General features: G+C 44.5%; 1 long non-coding RNA gene across 1 annotated transcript; it reads left to right on the plus strand.

The window, feature by feature from the left end:
- Positions 1-9,382: 9,382 nt before the first annotated feature.
- On the plus strand, positions 9,383-10,932 carry LOC119728941. The gene is made up of 2 exons (XR_005271166.1): positions 9,383-9,724; positions 10,735-10,932. It is a non-coding gene; the product is annotated as an uncharacterized LOC119728941 (long non-coding RNA).
- The last annotated feature ends 13,473 nt before the right edge of the window (positions 10,933-24,405 follow it).

The raw sequence follows: 24,405 nt of genomic DNA on the forward strand, positions 1-24,405 counted from the left end.
TAAAATCCGCCACAAATGGTGGCAGCGGTGGGATTTGTATGCTCAGCTTATTACTGGACGCTTGGAACATTTTGTGTGTGTGCACTGACCTCTTTACGAGCGTACGTGTAAACAGACTGATAACTAATCTTGATTGCATAATCAAATTTGGAGTTGATCAAGTGTTGCGAGTGATTAGACAAAGTTGGACACTCCGATTTTTGCGGAGGACTTGGAGGGATATATCTCAGGACGCTGACACTGAATGGCCAAGGCCAAGTGCTCGGACGAGATGAGCAGGAAACAGAGAGAAAGCACAGGTACCCTCACAGGCGAGCGACCTGTGCCGATGTTGCAGGAGGAAATTAACCTACTGCGTATGGAAGTCCAACTGAAAGAGGATCAGTTGGCAAACTCGATGAGAGAAAAGGAACGTGCCGAGACCCGGTTGGGGCAATTTTTGTCTCAATCCCCGGGGTCTCCGGAAGAAGAACACCACCAACGTGGGTGGATACACAGGAGGCCCGAGAGGGATGACAAGGAAATCGAATTTAAGTATGACTTAACGCGTGACATGGAGACCTCTGGTTATGGTTCCATGTTTGGGCGCGTAAAACAGATGCAGCGAACCGGTACGGAGACAGGCCGGAACACATCTACACCGATGAGAACGATGATGAAGAATAAAACATACTTGCCACAACCACAGTCGACGGCACAGACACATCCGACTACTGATCGTGGAGGAGCTATAACGCCTCCGGTGGAGGGCACTCCAGAGAGTGGAGGCGCCACCCCCACAAACGACAAACACGGTGATGCGAAGGAGGGCAGGCCAACCTCTCCTAGCACCCCGTGGCCATTGAAGAGAGAGGAGCGGATTCAATCGTCACAAGAGTGGCAGGACCGACTTGGAGGAAAAGCCAAACGACCTAATATTGTTCCGGATCGATTCAGCGGAAAACAGCCCTGGATAGATTACAGGGAACACTTCGAGTCTTGTAGGCGAGTAAATGGCTGGGATGATGAGGAAGCTGCAGCGTTCCTGGCCGCAAGTTTGCAAGGATCCGCTGTGAAAATTTTGACTAATCGCCAAGGGGAAGGACAAGCCCGGCGATACAAGTATACTGAACTAATTGGACTACTCGATACACGTTTTGGGCCGGGGCAGATGGCTGAGAACTTCCTTATGGAACTGAGAAACCGTCGCCAAGGCCCAAAGGAGACTTTACAGGAACTTGGAGAAGCAGTCCGCGAGTTGGCTACCCTATCATATCCGGAGTTGACGGAAGACAGTAGGGATAGATTGGCTCGTGGGCATTTTTCAGACGCAATCGCCAGCCAGAGCATTCGGGAGGGAGTTTTCCGGTCAAGGCCGTCTTCTCTGAATGACGCCGTTCGTGCGGCGCTGGCGACGGAGAATTTTGAACGGATTGAGGAACAACGATGTGGAAAAAAGGACAAGAAATGCCGCATGGGGCGAGATGAGGAGGAGTACCGGGACACCATCATAGCTGATGTAGTCGACCATCTAAAGCAATACTACAGCAATATGAGAGACGAGCAAGCAACTGAGGAAAAGTCACCTCAGCCTGAAAAGAGAAGAGACACAGGCGTATACCACCCGAGACCGCGTAGGATAGCCAACCCGGATGACAGGTGTTACGGGTGCCAAGGAAATGGACATTTTGCAAAGGATTGCCCAAACCCAACTTCCCCTGCACGGAGGCGCTCGGGAAACGGCCGCCAGCCGACTCTGCGACCCAAGAGAAGGCTGGGTGAACAGAAGGGTCAACCGACAATGGGCTCAGAAGTTCAACAGGACAAAACTCATCTCAACCCTGACGACAAAAGAGAAATATTTGCACCATTGGTTGTTCCAAAGCAGGGACTTTACGTACAAGGAGAGTTTCGGTCAGTCACTATCCCGTTCTTGGTGGATACCGGGACGACGGACACAATAATCTCGAAGGAGATTTACTATCAGATACCGACAGAGAGACGCCCACCGTTGGAGCAGGATGGCATCCGAGTCGTGCAGGCAGATGGTAGTGTCATGGAAACAGTAGGTGTGGCAAACATGGACTTGCGTATTGGAAGGACAGCGTGCCCAGTACGGGCAGTCATTGCCAAAGTCAAAACCAAAGGCATACTCGGGATGGACTTTCTGCTCCCAACCGGAGGGACACTGGATTTCAACAAGTGTGAACTTTTGCTTCACGGAGAACACATACGGTGCACAACTAGATGGGGAACTACCTTGCATGTCAGGGTGGTTGTGGCAGAAACGACTGTCATTCCGCCCGGACACGAAGCTCTTGTTCAAGGAAGAGTGACCCGTGATTTCGAATCAGGTGACCTGGGGATTATAGAACCGATTGAAGGAGGTGGTGAGTTGGCGCAAAAAGGCTTGATTCTTGCAAGAACGTTGGTAGATCCTAAGGAGGGAGTACTTGCCTTGCGGTTGCTTAATCCGGGCAGCCGAGAGTGTATGGTTCGGTCGGGCACGACAGCCGGACGCCTCACACCGGTGGTAGAGAGAGATGTGCTGCAGGCACATGCAGTTGAACCCGGAGATGAAAACAAGGATGTACATGTCCCCGGCCACCTTGAGGATCTCTGGAAACGCAGTGTGGAGAATCTGGATCCCTGTTATCACTACGCAGTGGCTCGGCTGCTCACTGATTTTGCGGATGTATTTTCGGAGGGCGATCATGACATTGGGAGAAATGATTGGGTGAAGCACCATATCGACACGGGAGAAACACGACCTGTCAGGCAGAGGCCCCGCCGGCAGCCATTGTGCAAGCAACAGGAGATTGACCGACAGGTGCAGGACTTGTTGAAGAGGGGACTGATTACGCCATCAGACAGCCCCTGGGCCTCAAATGTGGTGCTAGTAAGGAAGAAAGATGGAAGCCAACGCTTCTGTGTCGACTATCGGGGACTTAACGAGACAACTATTAAGGATGCGTACCCAGTTCCTCGCATCGACGACACCCTGGATGCACTGTCAGGTGCGAGGTGGTTTTCCACCTTAGACCTTGCATCTGGCTACTGGCAGATCGAGCTCGATGAGGATGCGAAGCAAAAGTCAGCCTTCGTGGTGCGCGGGGGCTTGTACAGCTGGAGGGTCATGCCCTTCGGCTTGTGCAATGCCCCTGCCACCTTCGAAAGGCTGATGGAAAGGGTCGTATCCGGGCTACAATGGGAGACTTTACTCGTATACCTCGATGACGTTATCGTATACGGGAGAAGCGTCATGGAGGAGATACAGCGCCTGCGCGAGGTGCTGCAGAGATTTAGATTGGCTGGATTGAAGTTAAAGCCGAAAAAGTGCTTTCTCTTCAAGGAGACCGTGAAATATCTGGGACATGTGGTTTCGCCAGCCGGAGTTTCCACTGACCCGGACAAAATTGAGGCTGTTAAATCATGGCCTACCCCGACAGATGTGAAAGGAGTGCGAAGTTTCTTAGGACTGGCCTCCTACTATCGCAGATTTATTAAGGGATTTGCAGACGTGGCTCGCCCACTCCACCGGCTCACAGAGAAGTCAAGGGAATTCCTTTGGGATGATAGCTGTGAGGTGGCATTCGTGACTCTGAAGAATCACTCACAGGAGGCGCCCATCTTGGCATACCCGGACCCAACAGGTGACTTTGTACTGGACACGGACGCCAGCGGGGAAAGCATCGGAGCAGTCCTGTCACAGATACAAGAAGGAGAAGAACGGGTAATCGCTTATGCGAGTAGGACTCTTTCCCGTCCTGAAAGAAACTACTGTGTGACTCGCCGAGAGCTTTTGGCAGTCGTCTTTTACCTCAAGCACTTTAAACAGTACTTGTATGGGAGAAAGATTACCATCCGTACTGATCATGCCGCATTACGCTGGCTGGTCAACTTCAAAGACCCGGAAGGACAGGTAGCCCGCTGGCTACAAGTGATTGGAGAGTACAACTATGAGATCATTCACCGCCCAGGCAAGAAACATGGCAATGCGGACGGTTTGTCGCGCAAGCCTTGTAGTCAGTGTGGCCTGGCGGATGATGTTAAGACAGAGGTTGGAGCCAAAGCTGAAGTAACTGACGTTCTGTCAGGTGAAGACAGTGTAGTACGAGAGGAGAAAATGGTGACCAGGTTGTTGCAAATGGAACCAACCATAACATTGAAGGATATCGCCGAGGCCCAGCTCCGGGACCCCACACTTTGCGGGATTGTTAACTGCAAGACAGGATCAGAAGAACGTCCGGACTGGAGCTATGCTCAAGCACGAGGCATAGTGGGCAAGATATACTTGGGGCAATGGGAACGGTTGGAAATAAGGGACTCAGTGCTGTGCCGACGTTGGGAGTCGCATGATGGGCGAGATATTGAGTGGAAGGTGATCTTGCCACGAGAATACAGGGAGGTTGTCCTGGAGGAGCTACACGCAGGTGTGACCAGTGGACACTTTGGGGTGGAGCGTACACTGGCGAAAGTGAGGACCAGATATTATTGGGCTGGGATGGCGGCGGACGTAAGGTCATTTTGCCGAAGATGCTTGAGGTGCGCCCAGCGGAAATCCCCGCCCAGGAAAAGGCGGGCACCTCTTCAACAACACCAGGTGGACATGCCCATGGACAGGGTTGCTTTGGACCTCGTTGGACCATTACCGGAGAGTGAAAGCGGAAACAAGTGGATCCTCGTAATAGGGGAATACTTCACAAAATGGATGGAGTCATATGCCCTTCCGGACAGCACTGCGGAGACAGTGGCAAAGGCCTTCGTGGAGAATTTTGTGTGCAGATTCGGAGTTCCGCGCGAACTTCACTCAGACCAAGGAAGGAATTTTGAATCAGAAGTATTTGCAGAGATGTGCAAGATCCTTGGAATTGAGAAAACTCGAACGGTGGCCTACAACCCGAAATCTGACGGGCTTGTGGAGCGATTTAATCGGACCTTACTAAACACTGTTTCAATGATGATAGACCCTACCAAGCACCAAAAGGATTGGGATAAACAGTTGGCGTTTGCTACATGTGCGTACCGGTCTGTTCCCCAGGAGTCAACAGGAGAGACTCCTAATATGCTCATGCTTGGAAGAGAAGTCAGGCTGCCAGTTGACCTTACCACGCAAACGATTGCAGTGGAGGGCAGGGGTCCCAATACGGACTATGGGGAAAACCTACGCCATCAAATGCAAACTGCCCACGACCGGGCGAGGCAGAAGCTTGGGACCAGCGCGAGACATCAGAAGAAGACATACGATAAGAGAACGGCAGGAACTGGTCTCGAGGAAGGCCAATTTGCATGGTTGTACGTCCATGCTAAGAAGAAGGGAGTTTCCCCCAAGCTAACATCTCGTTGGGAAGGCCCATATCTGATACTCACGAAATTGTCGGACGTTACTTACAGGATCCAGAAGAAGCCTAGGGGAAAGATGCAAGTAGTGCACTTTGATCGACTGAAACCCTACCAGGGTCCACAACTACAACCCTGGGAGCACCGCCCAAGGAAGGAGGTAGCAAATGAAGGCGTGACCCATGATGACCAGGCAGTACCGTTGCATGAGGCTAATAATCGAGATAAACCAGAGGTGACTCCAGTTCAGGATTCCATTGGGGGTGGAAACTTAGAAGGAAGCTCCGAAGCTTCCAACAACTTGGCCCCTGAACCACCAGTGATGGAGGATAGTGACCAGAACAACGGCACAGTGCTTCCGAGACGTAACCCGGCTAGGATACGGAAGTTACCTTGCCGTTTCCGATAGGATTGCCAAGAGAGAGAGAGAGAGGGAGAAAAAGAATAAGGACTGTTAATAGCTGCATGGAGAAAGCAGAACTATAGTGTTTATATTTGATTGCAACTTATTTTGTGTTTTTGTGTGTTTTCCCCATTGCAGTCGAACAATGGAGAAGCCCAGACGGCAGGAGAAGAGAACCTTTGCCTGTGAGGAGTGTGAGGAGAAGTTCAACCAGAGGAGGAGCCTCTACCGACACATGCAGATAGCGCATGGTCCAAAGTTGTATTGCTGGTGTTTGCAATGCGACTTCTATTGCAACAGGAAAGATAACATGAGGAGGCACTACCGTCAGGAACATCCAAATCAACTTACTGAAGTGGAATCAATCTTGCTGGAGACGGAAACAGAAAGGAAGGACCGCAAACACAAAGAGACAACATCAGGAGGGACAACACATCACGCGTAACCCACCAAAGAGGGTTAGCAGCGCACAGGCCGAACGCGATCTTGGAGATGCCACCAGTTGGGAAGAGGTGGGAGAGATGCTGCGAAAGGAGAAACGGGCGAGAGCACCGGCGGCTTGCAGCAAGTGCCCAGAGGAGCAACCGCACACGGAGGTGAAGCGAAGGAGAGTGGCTGACACGCCAGTGGAATCTCCTTGCACCGTCGGGGACTTTAGGCACGTCCAGGAGGAACCCTTGAATCTGACATGCCCCCAATCGTCCAGTGCCCCTGCAGAAATCTCATTGTCACCTGCTTCTTTGTCGCTGGTGATAGAGGAAACAGCGACTCCTCGTGGGCCACCTAGGACAAGTGGCAAACCCCTGGCATTGTTAGAGAGGATGCGCCAGGAAAAAGCAGAGGATGAAGCCAGCAGCCATCCCGAGGACTCGTCGGAAACCGAGTCACGCCCCAACGCGGAACCAAGAGAACCGCAGTTCCGGCCGGTAGAACCAATGGCCCTACAAGATGTCCTCCGAGGTCACGTCACCAGAGTTACAGAAATTAGCACTCAGACAACCTTCCAGGATGGAACCAAAGTCAGCGAAACCCGGGTAGAGCGAATCTACGAAGTCAACTTTGACCAGCTATTCGAGAAGAAATAGTCTTCAAGGCCAACCCTACCAGATATTTGCAGATCTGCAATTTCCACTTGTTTTGTTGAAGTTACTAGTTAAAAAGAAAAGAAATGTTTTTGTAGAATAGATTGTTCCCTAAAAATTGTTAGTCAGAGACTTGCCTCGTTTATATAACGTTTTGATAAACTAAATTTATGAGGAAACAGTGTCCTAAGTTATGAGACACTATGAGGCGACATGGGGCACTTGATGTTAGTCTACTTAAATTATTGATGGCGAAAAAGTGAGATAATTTAGAGACGTCGCCATGTTGTGATTAGAAGCCGATCATTTTGAATAAATAAGTTTTTAGTGTTACTAATTTTGCCCTGCTAATTTTCTTTGTGCATAATTAAGTAGCAATTGCTAATGTTTGTAGTGATTTGTGTCAGCTGATTCTGAACGGGACGTTCAGGCTTAGAAGGAAGCTGTGTAACATTTGAGCAATTGACATAATTTGTTTTGAAATGGCGCGCCATAGAAAGCGATAGACGCGCAATTAGTTTGTCGCCGCCAGCGGGCTAGTCAGTTGGGGAACGCTACTCGTGCAGGAAGGACCAACCAAGCTACCGGAGCGTCAATTCAAGGAGGCGAAAGGGCGTACTGCAGTAAGTATATGTGCCTACCTACCTTTAGCGTGGGGCATATAGCGGAGCCATAGGCGCGACTGTTGGCCGGACGCCTCGAGGGACGACGTACGCTAGCGAGCGTACATCTACTGAGGCGTCGGTCCGAGCACTGAGGCGCAGGGCTGCTGTAGGTACCGCTGGAGGCGTTAGGACTCATCGAGGAGTTACACGCTCCATATAAACCAGGCTCACGAGGAGCCTACCCCTTTGAGGCCCGAGGAGACGGGAGGCGTTGCTGAGGGAACAACTGTGCGCGACATTTAGAAGTGCATAAATGCGGCACTTGCGTGGTGGATAAGTGCAAACTAGTGGCGGCGGAGGCGCTATACACTCACGGGAGGCGCTATACACTCACTAGAGGCGCCATAGCAATCACTTGAGACGCTATTTAGGGCGTATTCAAGCAAATCACTCTAATCATAATAATTGATCTAATTAAATAAATCAGTGAAACCTTCTTTCTTTTGTCATTGCGTCAGTCATTTGTACATGTTTGTCAGTCTGTATTGTCTGTCTGGAAGTCAGCGATCAGTGAGTAGACTGAGTATACGTGGTGGTATATTTCCAACCGAACGGACCTGCACCTCGGCGCTGTTAGGGTTACTCGCCTTACCCGCGAGTGTTCGCCGAGGACAACCGACCTGGCAATAGTAAAATCCGCCACAATATTGTTGGTCGTGAGTTTGGTCTTCTCTGCACTGATTTTTACGCCAGGCCATAGGATATGAGGATGTTTTGTCAAGGCCTTCCACTAGTTTGGCAAGCTCCTGTTCTTCTCCAGCTACGCCATCGATATCGTCGGCGAAACGCAAGTTGATGACAGCCCTGCCTCCGATGCTGAAAGTCGCTTCATGGTTTTCCAGTGCGTCCGTCATGATTCTCTCCAGAAAGATGTTGAAGAGCGTGGGAGAGAGTAGACAACCTTGCCTGACTCCAACTGTCGTCCTGAACCAGTGCCCTCTGCTGCCACTGAAGTATACTGCACTTGTGGCCTTGTCATAGAGGTGCTCTATGACCCTAATCAGGTTTGCAGTGATGTTGTACATCCTAATAATTGCCCACAAGGCTGCATGCCACACCCTGTCAAATGCTTTCTTAAAATCCACAAATAAGTGGTAGAGGTTTTGCTGGTGTTGTAGATATCTCTCGCACAGTATTCTGAGGTTAAGTATCTGTTCCGTTGTGCTGCGCCCTGCTCGGTAGCCTGCCTGCTCCTCGGCAATGATTTTTTCTGCTTGCGGCTTCAGTCTGTTTAGCAATACTTTCAACATGACTTTGCTTGGATGACTTATAATGCTGATTGTGTGGTAGTTTTGACACTGTTGTAAATTGCCTTTCTCAGTGTCTGAGTCCATGGTGTCGGCCATTCTCCTGTCTACCAGATCTTGTTGCAGATAGTTGTTAGGGCAGTAATTACGGCCTCTCCATCTGCCTGAACCAGCTCTGCTGGAATGTATTCCACTCCTGCCGACTTTCCCCTTTTTCAGCGATTTCACTGCTGTCTCCACTTCTTCACAAAGGATGGGGTAGTTATCGGTTTTGTTGCTGGAGGGACATTCAGTACTTCTGGATCACCTGTGGCTCTTTGGGTGTACAGCTCTGAGCAGTATTCTGTCCATCTCTTTAGAATCTCCTGTTTCTCTGTAAGACAGTTTCCTGCTTCATCCTGTATGGTGGTAACTCGCCCTTGCTTTGTGTTTATCAGGTGTTTCACAATTTGGTAAGTTTTCTTATTGTTCTTTTGTAGGTTTTCCTCAATATCTTCGCACTGTTCTTTTATCTAATTCTCTTTTGCTTTCTTCATGTCCTTTTTGACTTCCTGATTAACCCTCCGACGCAGAAAGCCCATTTACTAACACGCTTACAGTAAGGGGTCCCTCCGGGGACCCAGACATTTAGCGCCTTGGTTTGAGGCTACACAACGCTGTATCTATCTATACTACAATCACGAAAATGATTCGGGGGCGCTGCCATTTTTCCGACCGGTCTCCCGTCTCCATCGCGCCTGTTGGCTGCGGGGGATGCGGAACGGGGCCCGGCTATTTCCACCCTATTTCCCAGAATTCCTTTCCCCATTGAGCCGGCCGCCATCTTGCGTACGGGCCGGATAATTGACGTGCCACGTTCGTTTATGAGCATGCAGCGTACGGGCCGGATAATTGACGTGCCACGTATACATGTACGTTCGTTGTGAGCATGCAGCGCATGCAACAGCACAGCATTGCTGACATGGTTGATGTATCTGTTCCTCCTTGCTCCAGTTTTCTCTTTGAACGGTAAGTCTCATTTATGATATGTATTTTTGTTTGTGAAAAATGCCACTGGCATTGAGAAGCATTGTTGTTTGTGAAAAGTGTGAGTTTGTGAGTGTCCAATGATGGCGTAGTCTGGTGGTAGTACGGGGAGGGTTGTACGGGGAGGGTTGTACGGGGGAAGGCCTCGGCCCGAGTTTGGCCGTGTGTTTACTTAGCTAGGCTTAATGTGGCCAATTTACTGCACGCTGCATGACCTCGCGCAACTACAGGCCTCACTTGAAACATGTACCCGAACATGTTTGTAGAACTTTGTCAACTTTTGATTTCACAATTGGGCTTTGTTGGTAGTTTATTGTTGAAATTTGCTTTAGTTTGTTATAGTCCTAAGCCTAGGCCTACTACTACTACTCAGTACTAGCTACAACAAAACTGCTGCATTTGTATATAGGCCATGAAATGTACATTCATTCCATACAAATGATGCAAACTAAATCTTTGTGGTAATCTTAGAACGCGGCAAATCATACTAAAAACTTCCTTTAAAGAAATGGCTTTCATAGTCATAGGCAAAACAAAATTAATTTACTGCAAATCAAAGACCAATAACCAACTTATTAAAGAAACCCTCAAATCAAAATTAAAGACGTGATCAAGTTCAAACCTCAGGCCAAAAATAAAAAAATACAGGCAAAGACTAAAACCTGAAACCAACACAGTTAGAATAGTGGATCTAAGAGAATACACTCTGGCAGAAAATCACATGACTCGACAACAGACATGACAGACATGAACCCAAGCAGGATAAAGAGGAAATTAATACATTGATGACTGTTCAGTGTCTCTGCTGTTCTGCTGAGATAAAATCATATGCGGGGGGGGGGGGGGTCACAAAAATACAACATATAAGACATGTTTCGTTGTTTGGCATGTTTGGTTAGTACTTCAGTAGTGCATAATTCCTGCATAAATGGGGTATTGCAAGTTTTCTTCACCTTAGTCGTTATTCTTTTCTTTCTAACTCCTTTACACAGGACTCCCGATGACACCCACATCACATGACCAGCTCCAAGCATGCTCCAGTGCATGCTTCAACCAGTTCCTAAAGCAAGAATCTCAACTCAAGACGAAGACACCTATTCCTTCCAGTTCAACTGCAAGATTCCTGCTTTTTCTCTTTACCCATTCAAAACACATTTTCCTTCTAGCCATAATTTTATTTTTAGAAGTCATGAAATAGTGCAAAAAAAATCACTCTTTTCTGCTGTTTGATGTCCATCCTTTTTTTAAATCATATCCTTGGCTTAGTTGTACCCAAGAATATATGATGGAATGATCACCCGATAATTACTGGCCAAGCAGACTGTGTCGATCCTGGCAAACTTATTTGATAACAAAACAATGTCTTTGATTACCAAATTACATAATCACTCTTAAAATTTCACAACAAAATATTCATGATCGCATACCCCTCCGTTTCTCATGAGTTTTCACCAACACTCATTAAAAAAATGTTGTCCTGTAACTTATAATGCCACTGTCATTATTTATGATTACAGCTTTTAACACAAAAAAACTGCAATTGCACAATAACCTTTGGCCGTCTTGCTTGAAAGTCTTTCATGGAATGTTTGTGCCTATGGTAAACAAGCCTGGACCGACGTCCCTTGCGAACATTGCTCCGAAAACTGACTACAATTATATCCCCTATGTTTTGTCGAAGAACTACCCTGTACAGTAATGAATGCAAATACATTATTAATAAAAAAATTGTGTATACCTGATTTCATTTTCACAGTTTTGTAATAAATACATTTAACATGTGGTGCTTGACATAATTATGAAGTGCTCCAATATGTCCTTTCTTTTAGTTTTACTCTCTTCTGCAAATAAGCGTGTTACGATACTTTGCTGTACAACCCCATCACCATAATAAAAACACCAACTGCTATAATGACATTAACTTAATACATAAGAAACACCCTCTTCACCATAACAAATATAAATTGTTGCCCACTTCCCCGGAAATATAAGTGACCATTCACAGGTGTAACATAAATAGGCATGGGCGGAAAAGCAAAAAAAAAAGAAAAGAGGCGCGAAGTCATAGTGGTGTAAATTTAATGGGTTGGGGGGAGCAAAATGTCCCTGCCCCCCTCTAAAACTGATAAATCGAGAATGTGTTGAGAAAAACAGGCATTTTGTGGGCAAACGTATGTTTTGCCCCCCTCTAGAAAAAATCCTGGCGACGCCCACACAATATCCAACCCCCACCCCCACTGGCTGCCCCTCCTTTCCTTTGTAGTGAGAACGATGGATACGACGTTGTATAGGCCAAGATCAAACCGCGTTTCATCTAAATTACCTAATTGTACAGTTGGTGTATAGGCCTACGTCCTTAATGGTTTGGCACCTTGAAAATTCAATGTACAAATTGACTGGACAATATTCCAGCACACCATTATTTATGAGCTTTATATAATAAGACACCGCATGAGACGATCGGTCGGCAATGAATACTTAATTTCATTCAACTGTTGACAGCAAGACCTTCCTAATCGGCGCGCAATTTAAAACATTTAAACGGTATGAATCCCAGCACAAACATAAACCTCCACAATATCAGCGATTTCAATATCACTATCTCCCCTCTATAACAAAAACCATTTCTCCCCATCCCTGGAAATGTTTCTCCCCATCCCCGGAAATATTGGTGACATGGTCGACGGGTTTTACGGAAATTGGACGTTCCGTTTAGCACCCTTCACCCTAGCTAGCCCCTTCCCCTATATTGACAAGATGTCCTGGACCCTCGCACAATCTCCGCAGGAAACGTTATGTACGCGCACGTTGAACGCAAATACAAATTAGGCGAGACTGATGGCGAGTCCAAATAGGCTCGCGCCTCGCGTGCAGCAGAGGGTATGATTCTTTATTTGACTTAACAGTTGTTTGGAGTTATTAGAGTTTAAATTATCGAGATTTCATTGTATACAGTAATTATTACGAAACAGTCAACTCTACCCATCTAGCGGGTGCCGCGCGAAGCGCGGCATCCCGCTAGTATGTATTCAATCTCGACATGTCTGTAGACTATAAATAAGGAGGTCATTGACAGGAAACAGATGTTGTATACATAGTCTGTGGTCAAGTCGTGCACTTGGCTACCCGCAAGTGACTTTGTTTTGTGCACGTGTATATGGGCAGCCCAGGTTGTCAGGCTCAGATATGCCTGACCCGGGGTCACATACTAAAGGTGACTGCATATATCCGTAGTGGGTGTCTCTGGCTAGGATTAGATGGAAGATCACCATAATTGGTTTGACATTTTTTTTTTAATTAAGGTAATTAACCAAATTGGGTCCCCAAAAGGGCTAGTTTCTGCGTCGGAGGGTTAAATGCTTTGTATTGCGATGCCCCTTCTACTTCGTTTTTCTTTTTCTTCAGCTCTGTCCTTCTATCACACAAATCTGGGATATCAGAAACCTTTTGCAAAGGCCATCGTGGCTTAACTTGTTGGCATCAGACAAAGCGGCGCTAACGCGAAGTGACTGGAGCGCGAGACCACACACGCGAGTGGCGAAGCCACGAGGGCCTTTTCCAACTTGTCAAGAATTTAGTGTGTTTTTCTTTATAATCTCACTGGCTGTCTCGGTCACTGCTGTGTTGAAGGTGTCGATGAACGTATCCAAGTCTGATGAGTGGTGCACATTTCCCTCCAATCATTGCTTGGAAGGCTTCTGCTACTGCTGGATCCTTCAGTTTCTCAAAGTCAAACTTGATCCTTGTGTTACTCTGCTTGTTGACCTTCTTGGTCACTTCCTATGTCCGCTCCTGGGAAGCTTCGTGTGTTGGCCATGTTCACACTTGATTGGAAGCGTCTCTTTACCATGATGTAGTCGATCTGGTTGTGGTGGTCTCCGCTTAGGCTGTGCCATGTCCATCTTCTATAGATGCTTTATGATGGCCAAATGAGTTCGTCATCACGAGATCGTTGTATGTGGCAAATTCCAGGAGTCTCAATCCTCTCTCGTTGGTCTTTGCATTGCAATATTGTCCATATGTGCCTTGAAGCATGTGCCTTGAAGTTCTTGAAGCATCATTCCCAACTTTGCATTCCAGTCGCCTTGTACAACCAGAATGTCTTTCTTCGGGGTTTGATCCAAGACTTCTAATTGTAGCTGGTGATGACCGTGTTCACAACGTCCTTGTGAAAAAGAAGCCCAACGCCGCGCCACTGAAGTACAGTTTGTGGCCTTGTTCTTCCATCGTACTTCACAGAGTCCAAGAATGTTCCAGCGGTATCTGTTCATTTCGTAAGTGAGTTCTTCTAGCTTGCCTGCTGCTCTCAAGGTTCTCACATTCCAAGTGCCAATAGCGATGCTAATTCTGGCACGAATCCTGTTGTTCAATGCACCAGTCGCATACTTTCCACCTCCGCCCTGATGCGCAGCCGGAGGTGCGTCCCTTGGTAACCCGGGCGACGACCGATCCGGTATGGGTTGATTGCTGATTATCATATTTATGAGGTGTGTCTAGGGCAGGTGTGGCCTGGCGGTGCCGTCTGGGAGCTCTTTCGCCGTGACCATCTTCGTGGAGGTCCTTCGCCCAGTGGTGTCATGTTAACACCACCCCTCACGTGGTTCCGACAGCTGAAGCAGTTTACCATGTATTGGCGCTTGAAGCCAACACGTGAGAGATTTAGGGGATTGGTGAGGACCAATGATGCCAACCCACTCATAGAGTGCAGCGTGCAAGACAACAAGAGGTACTTTCTCTCCCCAGAGCCCCCTACACCCCACAAATCGGTATAACATGTACAAAAGACAAACGTTTAGCAGATCTGAAATTATTAAACAGGCAGGTTTTTTTTTAGAGTAGGCCTCACTGAGCAGTTCACCGAAGCGGAAATAATCCAAAAGACGTAAAGTCCCATGTGTTTGGTATGAACGAGTGAGATGTGTGAATACATCGTGTTATAATTTATGACAAGTGTGTGGACATCCCTATACTTCTTATGTTTTCACTCTCGGTAGACAACCAAGCACACAATCCGTAAATTCCAGATCACCTCCCTTTCTCTTCACCAATCACAGTGCACGATCAAAACCACAAGCTTACCTTATCTGGCAACGCAACCCTCTTATCTGTTCCTAATCCCCCTCCACCCCCATATGCACACCCTAATCCTCCTTATCCCTTCTATTTTTACGCCTCATCAGCTTCTTATCGCTTCTTATCACCCTTTATCTTATTTATTACGTAACTTTTGTTTGCGGGCGGGATCATTAAGACCCCCTTTCCTACTAAGATATCACTCGTTACGGCCGTTGCGACAAAAGAGGCACGATTTTTTGGTTAAAAAAGGGCACTTGTTCGGAAAAAAAGAGCACTCGTTCAAAAAAAGGGCACTCGTTTAAAATATTAGGGGGGGGGGGGGACTGCTGTTGAAAGACAGGACCCTTGAATCGACACTTGAATGAAAAATGGCAGTCTTTACAAACTATTGGGATGTAAATACCCCCCCCCCCCGGATATACGCCTATGGCTGGACCTTTATGGGACCAATACAAAGTCTAAAATCGAGGCGTATATGTAAGTATTATTATTGTTTCCTGCATGAAGTTTACCACAGACACTATGTAATTAATTTGTGCAGCCTACTGCCACTCCTGACGGCTGAGCTCTGTCAATTGTGATATAGGAGATATAAATTAAAACAGAAGTTGCTGATTAAAAAAAATGTCGCGTGAATTTGGCCACACTATACTCCTTAACCAAGAACGGCCTGTTTCCTTTAGAATATTTACAAGATTTCAATTTGTTAAAAAAAACCTCTTACCTGTTGCATGTTGGAAAAAGAGCGCCGTAATAACGAATAACGCCGCCATGCTGGTCACAGTGTATTGTACTGTCTTCTCTTCACTAGGCCTTTTCTTGTACAAATGAAGTAGAAAAATGTCTACTGTTTCAGAAAGTGATATCGAGACTCGATGATTCATCTGTTTACTCTGGCTTAATAAGTTAACTTTGTGCTGCTCACATGAACATACAGTTTGTTTTTATTAGCACCAAGGTTGAAATTCCCGTTCAAAATAAAAGTAAAACTAGTACGTTTAAGATTTGATCATATTACGGTTTTCCAGTAAGATATGTATTTTTTGGGGTATTTTTTTTGTATTTTTTTTTCTCATACCTAACGGCAAATAAAAGAATGTAATCTGATAATCATCCGGCTTTCAGAAATTGGGACGTCATTTCCATCAAAAATGTTGACAAATTGGCTGTTGTTGGTCAATTTGGCTGCCATGTTTTTGTAATAAACCAACGGGCTAACGAAGACCCAATAGGAGGTGCCCGCTGAATGGTCAAAATCTCCGGGTCAATACGCTGTCTTGTTTTGCTTTATTAAATGCTGAGTCTGCTCGCATGTCATAGACCCTTGACGTGCAAGGGGATGTTCCACAGAATATAGACAGGTTGTTTTCGTGGGCAATTTTAATTCAACTTTATACATTCAGTAAGAGTTCCATAGACAAATATCTATCCGTTTTAGACTGTTGGCTACGATATACGCTCGGTACGTTTACACTCTGTACAGCTCCAACTTGTAAGCCTAGTAGCTAGTGATCCAGACTGCATTGTTTATAAAACACAAATAAAGTATTTTTTTCAAAATTGGAAATTTATATTTCTTTATTATTCAGGCAATACTTCATTTCAGGAAGCAGGTTCACTGTACTGTCAATGTATGTTATCATATTTAGTCCTACATTGTTGACACAACTCTTTGTACACGATTTCATTTCATTTTCTATGATGGTATATGGTTTAGGTTTCTATGAAATATGGACTCATTTATAGTATTGCGCGTTCCTAAACGAAGATAATTTAATTAGGAGGTGACCGGTCTCGTGAGCGGGTTTAACCAATAAAAGTTTAAAAAATAAAGTCTGATTTTCATAGGAGTCCACCTTTCATATGACACGTACCCGTACCGGCGCAGACCGTGATTCAACCCACAGTTCAGCCCGGTGCGATTCACCACCGCGATTCGGCAGGTAATTTGGCTGATGGTTCCCCAAAGGGCACAGTTTCTAAAGGAAGTTTTAATTATTTTTTGGCCCCCTTTTGGCCAGAAAGTAATGCCTATGACAACTTTAGAGGCTTTTCTAATGAGAAAAAGCGACAATAATCTTTGATAAATTAAGAGAAAGTGATCTGCATGTTTCGCTTCTTGTCTCAAAAACTTAATTTTAATTTATCATTAAAAAGTCCTATAAAGTCTTACCTTATGCAGAGTGACCTGCTGCCCTTTGGGCCCCAGGTAACCAAATTTTTTGAATTTTTTTTTTTTTAAGGCCAATGACGGTCACCTTCTATTTAATTCTTATTCGATCCTTGCCAAATAAGCTGGTTCAATGAACTTTGCAGCTAGGGCTACACCCAGGCCGTGTCAACAAACTTTCGACCAGGCCTCCTGCCAAGTCTCATTGAAACATCAACAAAGACCTGTAACTTGACACAGTTATCTCCCTTCATAACTGCATACCACAGCCGCCAGTCAATTTTCAATCCAGCGCACTATCTGGCAACTGTCTGGACACTGTCTGGCGCGTGGCTTTTTGTTGTATTGCTATGAATAGGGTCTTGCGTAGTGCGGGAAAGTACTTGCTGCCCAAAGCAGTTGCGAGTTGTTGCAAAGTTTTTTTGTAAACGCTGCGCAGGGTTAAAGCAAGCTGATGTTTTATCAACATTTTAAAACCACCCACGTGACGGGCCTCGACCAATAAGAATGGGTAAACTATTTTAGGTATTCATTCATGTACATTTACATTTTAATTGGAATATATCTGGTGCACATGTGAATGCATGAGCAGCGCATAATCCAGATTCATGTTGACGCTTCATTGTTATAATGCATGGCTAAGGCAGGGCAGATCCAGAAAACAATTTTTTGGGGGAAGGGGGGGGGGCCAAAAAAATCGTTTCCCGAAAAAGTGGGTCCAACATTTTTCCGCCCCAAATTTAATCTGAAAAGCAAGACATCGGTCATACTTATAATCGTCAACACAGCGTCAACACACACAGAAGCATCAACACAGCGTCAACACAGCGTCAACACCTCCAAAACGCATTTAAATGGACAAAACCAGTGTTCAAGCCGTAGAGTATGGGCAGGAATAACATTTTGACTCAAAATCAATTGGATAAACGTCTTAAAATTGTAATTTTCTGTTCAAGAATATTGGCTCTCATGCAGTGCAGCGCCGAAATCGGTAGCCAGGTTGCTTCAGGGGCAGCGCAGGCGATACCATTGCGCAGAAGGGGTAATATCAATTTGTACAATAAATCAACAGAGGGCGGTCGTTACGTGTGAATCCGTATACGACAGGATAATTTCATTACCTCCACACCCATATCTGGTACTATTTTGAATCTTGCGACGGTTACCGGGATTTTCCAAAATTCTGCTCCGTTTACGTTTTGGCTTCGCCAGTTATTTGGGTCTCTAACTTTAGAGATTCCAGCTCAACATCAGTCAATGTTTTCTTACCAAAACTATCGAACTGGATATGAAGCAAGTGTTTTTTGTTTTTTTTTGTTTTTTATCAGAACACTAAAGGCTTTTAATGATAAAGCCAAGACGAAAACGAAGCCGAGCTTTGAGAAAGGGCCATTATGTTTATTTTTAGCCGTGGCGGCTACGTGACCTAAGATTTGTCAGAAATAGTCAAAATTGTTTTGGTCTGGGAACCAGGCTAATGTGGATGATGCCATTTGCGTCTGTTACCCTTCAGGAAATGCGTTCACATAATACAGGAGACCTCGCAAAACATGACTGATTACAACAGACGACTTTTGTATGTCCATCATTATCTCTGGGGAATTAACTTTGCTGCACAAAACACAAAGCTCTTGCGAAGCGTATGATACGTAAACTAGACTGCGTATGACCTCAATAAACTTACAAATATAAAGCAGGCGCCCTCTATACGCGCGTCATGCGAGCTCCCCGCGTCCGCAATTATCACGCCCGCGATGACTAGTCTGGTTCCCAGACCTGACAATTATTCCCAACGCTCACGTCTAAATTGTAGGTCCCTGACCTAAGATTCATTAGGAATAGTCAGAATCTTTTGGTCTGGTTCATGTGAAATTGAACTTGACCAATCACAATCCTAGTCCTGAATTCGGAATGAAATGACGTCACGCATGCTTAGATATATCAGACGTTATACAGGAGACTTGGCTCCGTGGATAACGAGTGATACTCAGACTACACAAAAGTTTTTTGTTAAACATTAAAGAAGTAACATAATTGTGTATACTGCCGGAAATTATTTACATGTATTGACTTTATCTATTTTTTTTTAACAACAAATTGGTCAATAAACCATTTGTGTTTCATAAACAGGGGCGGGAAATAGCATCACGCATTATTGTGGCCCATTTGAAATTTGATCGGACAGCCGGGAAATCCCCGTCCTGACAACTGATGTTGCAGTTAACATCCGGGGTTTTTCGAAATTTCCAAAGCAGGAACCTGCCATGTTTTTTTTTTGCACGCTTTCAAAACGGGAACATTTATGCTTTTTGCAATCAAGTATTTGACATTTTGAGCTTCAGACGTTTTTGAAACCGGTAGCATCGCACTGCTGGAATAGGTGAGTGTGTTTTTTGAATTGTTCACGACACAGTGTTTGTCATTTTGTCGAAGGAACATCATGTAGGGTAGGTTTATAGAACTTTGTAAAGCGAATGGAGCCGCCACAGTCTAGGATTAATGGCTGCTGTTCACGCGGTATTCGATGTTTTGTGTTTCTTATTGACTCGATGGACATTACTCTTTTCGTGTGTGTTCAAGGTTGAAATGGCGACACTAATTTTTGTATTTATGAGTGAAAAATCGCAGCATGTGCCTTTCGACATAAGATATGAGGGACCCTCTCCTACCGTCAGTCCAATATTATCATTTTTGAGGGGGGATGGATAGTAAAGCTTTTGTCTAGGAAGGAGTTCTTGAAAAAAAAGTAGAAAGGAGAGCTCACTTTTAGCTCGAGTTTGTACCTTATCAACCTTGGCTTAGTAAAGAATAATGATGCCAAGTACTGATAATAACCGTATGCATTAATTTCTGACAGATTGGTCTGCTGTATGAACACTATTTTTGTTAATGTCCATTATAGGTAACGGAATTTCATCATGTCAGTACTCGGGATCTGTTCCCTGGTGTTTGTAGGACTGTTGAGTTCCTCAAAGCTGGAGTTTTGTGCAGCAAACTACAACGTGTGTCCCGTCGAACTTGGTGAGAAACTGTAATAATTTAAACCAAACGGTTTGATTATGGGTTCATTGATATTAACCGCAGGACATTGTCTTGGAGAAGAGACTAGGATTGAACATATGCTCTCTCAAAACCCAGAGGGAGTTGACAAATGTGATTGTTTGTTTGTCAGTTTTTGGTTAGTTTGTTGTACTGGGTTTATGGGGTTTTTTTTGGGCGGAGGAGGGGTTGTTTGATTTTATCAGGGAATTTTGCTTGTTTACAATTTCAAATGGCAAAGGTTCGTTTTTTATTTTGATGTAAACAATTATTGGAAGCAATTAGGAATATGACGTGGCTGTTTGCCAAAGTATCATCCCACCAGTTTTGCAAAACAAGTGCATGGTGTTATTTTTAGAACTGGCTAAAGTAAAGGAATTTCTTTGAATCCCACTTTTAGGCCATCAGCCTCGGTCGAAAATGTTGGCAACCGGTATCAAATGAGGGGAATAATCGTCATAGCGATTTTTGGCAAGGTATACACCTCCAGAATTGGAAAATATGTGATAGCATTGCAGCGGTGGCAGCTTTTAGGCGTTATCACCCTTTTTGTCAAAATGCCCATCAAAATGCTTGTTACCACTCTAGGGGCGGTATACATTGCCCATACGCACTATAATCATTTATGCCCTGATTTGATACTGACCAAACCCCCAAGCTGATGGCCTTTTTCATGATGCATACACGCGCAGAAGGGAATTTCCATCATGTACAACAGGGCTGATTTTTTGTATTGTAAATCAAGTACAAAGACGGCAGCGAGTTCAAAATCTGTACACAAGAAGGTCAAATACGTGCACCTGCTGATGGAATGAAATCAGTGACTTGAATCTTGAACATTAGACTTGACGACAAATCGGTATAGACGTACGTAGGCGTATCTGACGCTAGATCGCGTATCTGTCTACGCTTGCACTGTGCACGGCGGGCGAACAACTGGAATTCAATTCGTTACTGGTACTTGAACATTATCTACCACATGAATGGATGTTTTTAGGGGTGTACGTGTAAAAGTTTAAACGTATCGCCATTCTTCGCTTGTGTCAGCTATGGCACGCCAAAGCGGAATTTTTTCAACCCTGCACGGCAACTGCCAACATTATGAAATACATCACAATTTTTTAAAAAAGTATGTCAACATTGTGAAAAATATGTCAACATTTTAAACAAATATGTCAACATTGTTAATGATATGTTAACATAAAAATATATGTCAATATTAAAAAAACATGTCAACATTTTAAATATATATATGTAACATTTTTTTTTAATAAATTTGTCAACATTTAAAGAAAATATGTCAATATTTATATAAAAAAAGTCAACATTTTGAAAATATATTTTCAATATTTTTTTTAAAAACATGTCAACATTTAAAAAAAATATGTCAACATTTAAAAAAAAATATGTCAATATTAATTTTAAAAATTGCATCAAAATTCACGTGCGGAGCAGTGAGACCGTCAGAGAGGAACCAGCCTCGACTCCATGGGCGCGTGCGCGTTCCATACACCAACCCCTGGCTGTGATGATGACGTAAATGACGCTGATTGGCTATTCACAGCGTACTCTGAACTCTTTTAACATTTTAAAGATGGCGTCGGCACGTAAAACGGATAAACTGCAGCCTAACTACAACCTCGTGCCCCGTGGGTATGATCTTGCAGCGCCATGTTGTTTCCCATCATGCCTTGCGCAATCGTAACCCCTGGAATTGTGTAATTTAAATGTGCCAAAATACGGTACATAATAATTAGGGCTGCAGTTTATCCCTTTTACGTGCCGACGCCATCTTAAAATGTTAAAAGTTGTGATTTTGAAGAATCAATCCTTTCAAACACAACGTTTGGACGTTGTGTTAATTAGCAAAGATTTGTATTACCTGTACGTACCCCTTTCGTGCCTTTACAACCACAGATACAGGTTTTTTTAGCGAAAAACGCGGCTGACATAATCCATATCGTACAGGCATCGCGACTTTTGAATCCTAATTTTTTTTCGTACGTGACGTTACGTGCAAAGCACGCGAGCACATTATGGGGGCGTCCGGCGTGCAATCTTCGAAATGCGCGCGCAGTACGCTGTGAGTAGCCATTTAGCGTCATTTACGTCATTATCACAGCCAGGGGTTAGTGTAAGGAACGAGCACGGGCCCCTGGAGTCGAGGCTGACCCATGGGGAACGAGGTTGGGGAGGGACCACCGTGAACCTGGCCGCGTATTTGGCCAGATACTCCAGCCGCGTATTCGGCCGTGCAGTCAATAAGTACGGATCGAGGCCAATAAACAACACTATTGATGTGATAATTTTTTGATATTTAATGCGGAATTTAGCAAAGAGTGTACCTCAAATGAAGGGCGCCAGAATAACGTTGATGATCAGTTAATGACGACTAGAGATTGCCTTCAAATTATTTCGGTTTCAGATCTAGGACAGCGAATCACGTGATACTCGTCCTGAGAAAATTCGTGCCAAAATACCATTTTGCGGTTGTGCAGTATTAAGTCAAACTTTGAGACAAAGTGTACCGAACAGTGAAGGAGGAACATTAAAATAGCTGACTGCATCTTAAAACAGGTGACCCGACTGCACTCTATTTTGGTTAAAAGCTGTATGAGGTGCTTCCGTCACGTGACAAATAACAATACAAAATGTGCTTCCACCGAAAATTTCAGACAATTTTGATATTAATGTGGATTTTATCAAAAAGTGTACCTGAAATGAGGGACGCCGGCTATTTTAAAATATGTTTTATTCAAAGTCAGCAAGTCTTTCATTCTGTTTCGTCACATAAAATTTCACACGTTTTTAACAAAATCAATTTAGTCTTTTACAATTCAATTTGAAGGTTGGATCACCCTCTTTAGTCACCGGTCGAGAGTATTCGTCCTTACAGATCAAGTTCGTCTTAAGCTGTTGCCGAATGGCAGCATTCAGAGATCGAATTCGTCTTATAGACGAATTGGATTTCTGAATAACAAAGTTTGGCGTAGACGAAACGAAATCAAATACCCCGGGACGAAAACGTGAGCTCATTGTTTAAATTTGTTCGAATTGAATTTGATATTGTCAGACAAAAGACGAAATTAAAATCTTCGATGTTGATGGACGGATTTAAATATTAAAAACGGTGAATTTGAACGATGAACGTTTAAAATAGCCGGGAAAACTATATTGTTTGTACCACTGTTACCAAGATTATTGCAAACAAATTTGCTGTGTTATTTATAGAACTGGCTATTTTTTTCCTTCTTATTTTGATGTAAACAGTTATTGGAAGCAATTCGGCACACGATTTGGTTTTGCCTAATTATCATCCCACTAGTTTTGCAAAACGAGTGCGTTGTGTTATTTATAGAACTGGCTAAAGTTAAGGCGTTTGTTTGAATCCCGCTTTCATGATGCACACATTATGCGCGCTGCAGCGAATTTCCATCATGTACATGTACAATAGGGTTGTTATTTGTATTGTAAATCAAGTACAGAGGCGGCAGCGAGTTCAAAATCTGTACACAAGAAGGTCAAATACGTGCACCTGCATAATGGCTGTTAAATGTAAAATGAGTGACTTGAACCTTGAACCTATCTGACTACGCCTGCACTGTGCGCGGCGAGGGAACTACATGAATGGTTTTTTTTTTAGGGGTGTGTACAATTTAAACCTTATCACCATTCTTCGCTAATGTCAGCTATGGCACGCCAAAGCGTAATTTTTTCAACCCTGCACGGCAACTGCCAACATTATGAAATACATCACAACTTTTTAAAAAGGGTGTCAACATTGTGAAACATATATCAACAAAACAAATGTCAACATTATAAAAGATATGTTAACATAAAAAATATGTCAACATTAAAAAAGAAATATGTTAACATTTTAAAAATATCTGTCAACATTAAAAAAAAAAAAATCTGTCAATATTAAAAAAGAAATTGCATCAAAATTCACTTGACCAACATTCACGTGCGGAGCAATGAGATCGTTAGGGAGGGACCAGCGTGAACCTGGCCGCGTATTCAGCCAGATACTCTAGCCGCGTATTCAGCCATGCATTGTAAGGAGGCCAATATACAACACTATTGCTGTGATAAATTGTTGATATTTAATGCGGTATTCAGCAAAGATTGTACCTCAAATGAAGAGCGCCAGAATTATGTTTGATGGTCAGTTAATGAGGACCAGAGGTTGCCTTCAAATTATTTAGGTTTCAGATCTAGGACAGCGAATCACGTAATACTCGTCCTGAGAAAATTCGTGCTAAAAATACCATTTTGCGGTTGTGCAACATTAAGCCTAACTTTGAGACAAAGTGTACCGAACAGTGAAGGAACACTGAAAAAGCTGACGGCATCTTAAAAACAGGTGACCCGACTGCAC

The sequence above is a fragment of the Patiria miniata genome, unplaced genomic scaffold (genome assembly GCF_015706575.1).
Source record: "Patiria miniata isolate m_02_andy unplaced genomic scaffold, ASM1570657v1 HiC_scaffold_1, whole genome shotgun sequence".
NCBI lineage: Eukaryota > Metazoa > Echinodermata > Asteroidea > Valvatida > Asterinidae > Patiria > Patiria miniata.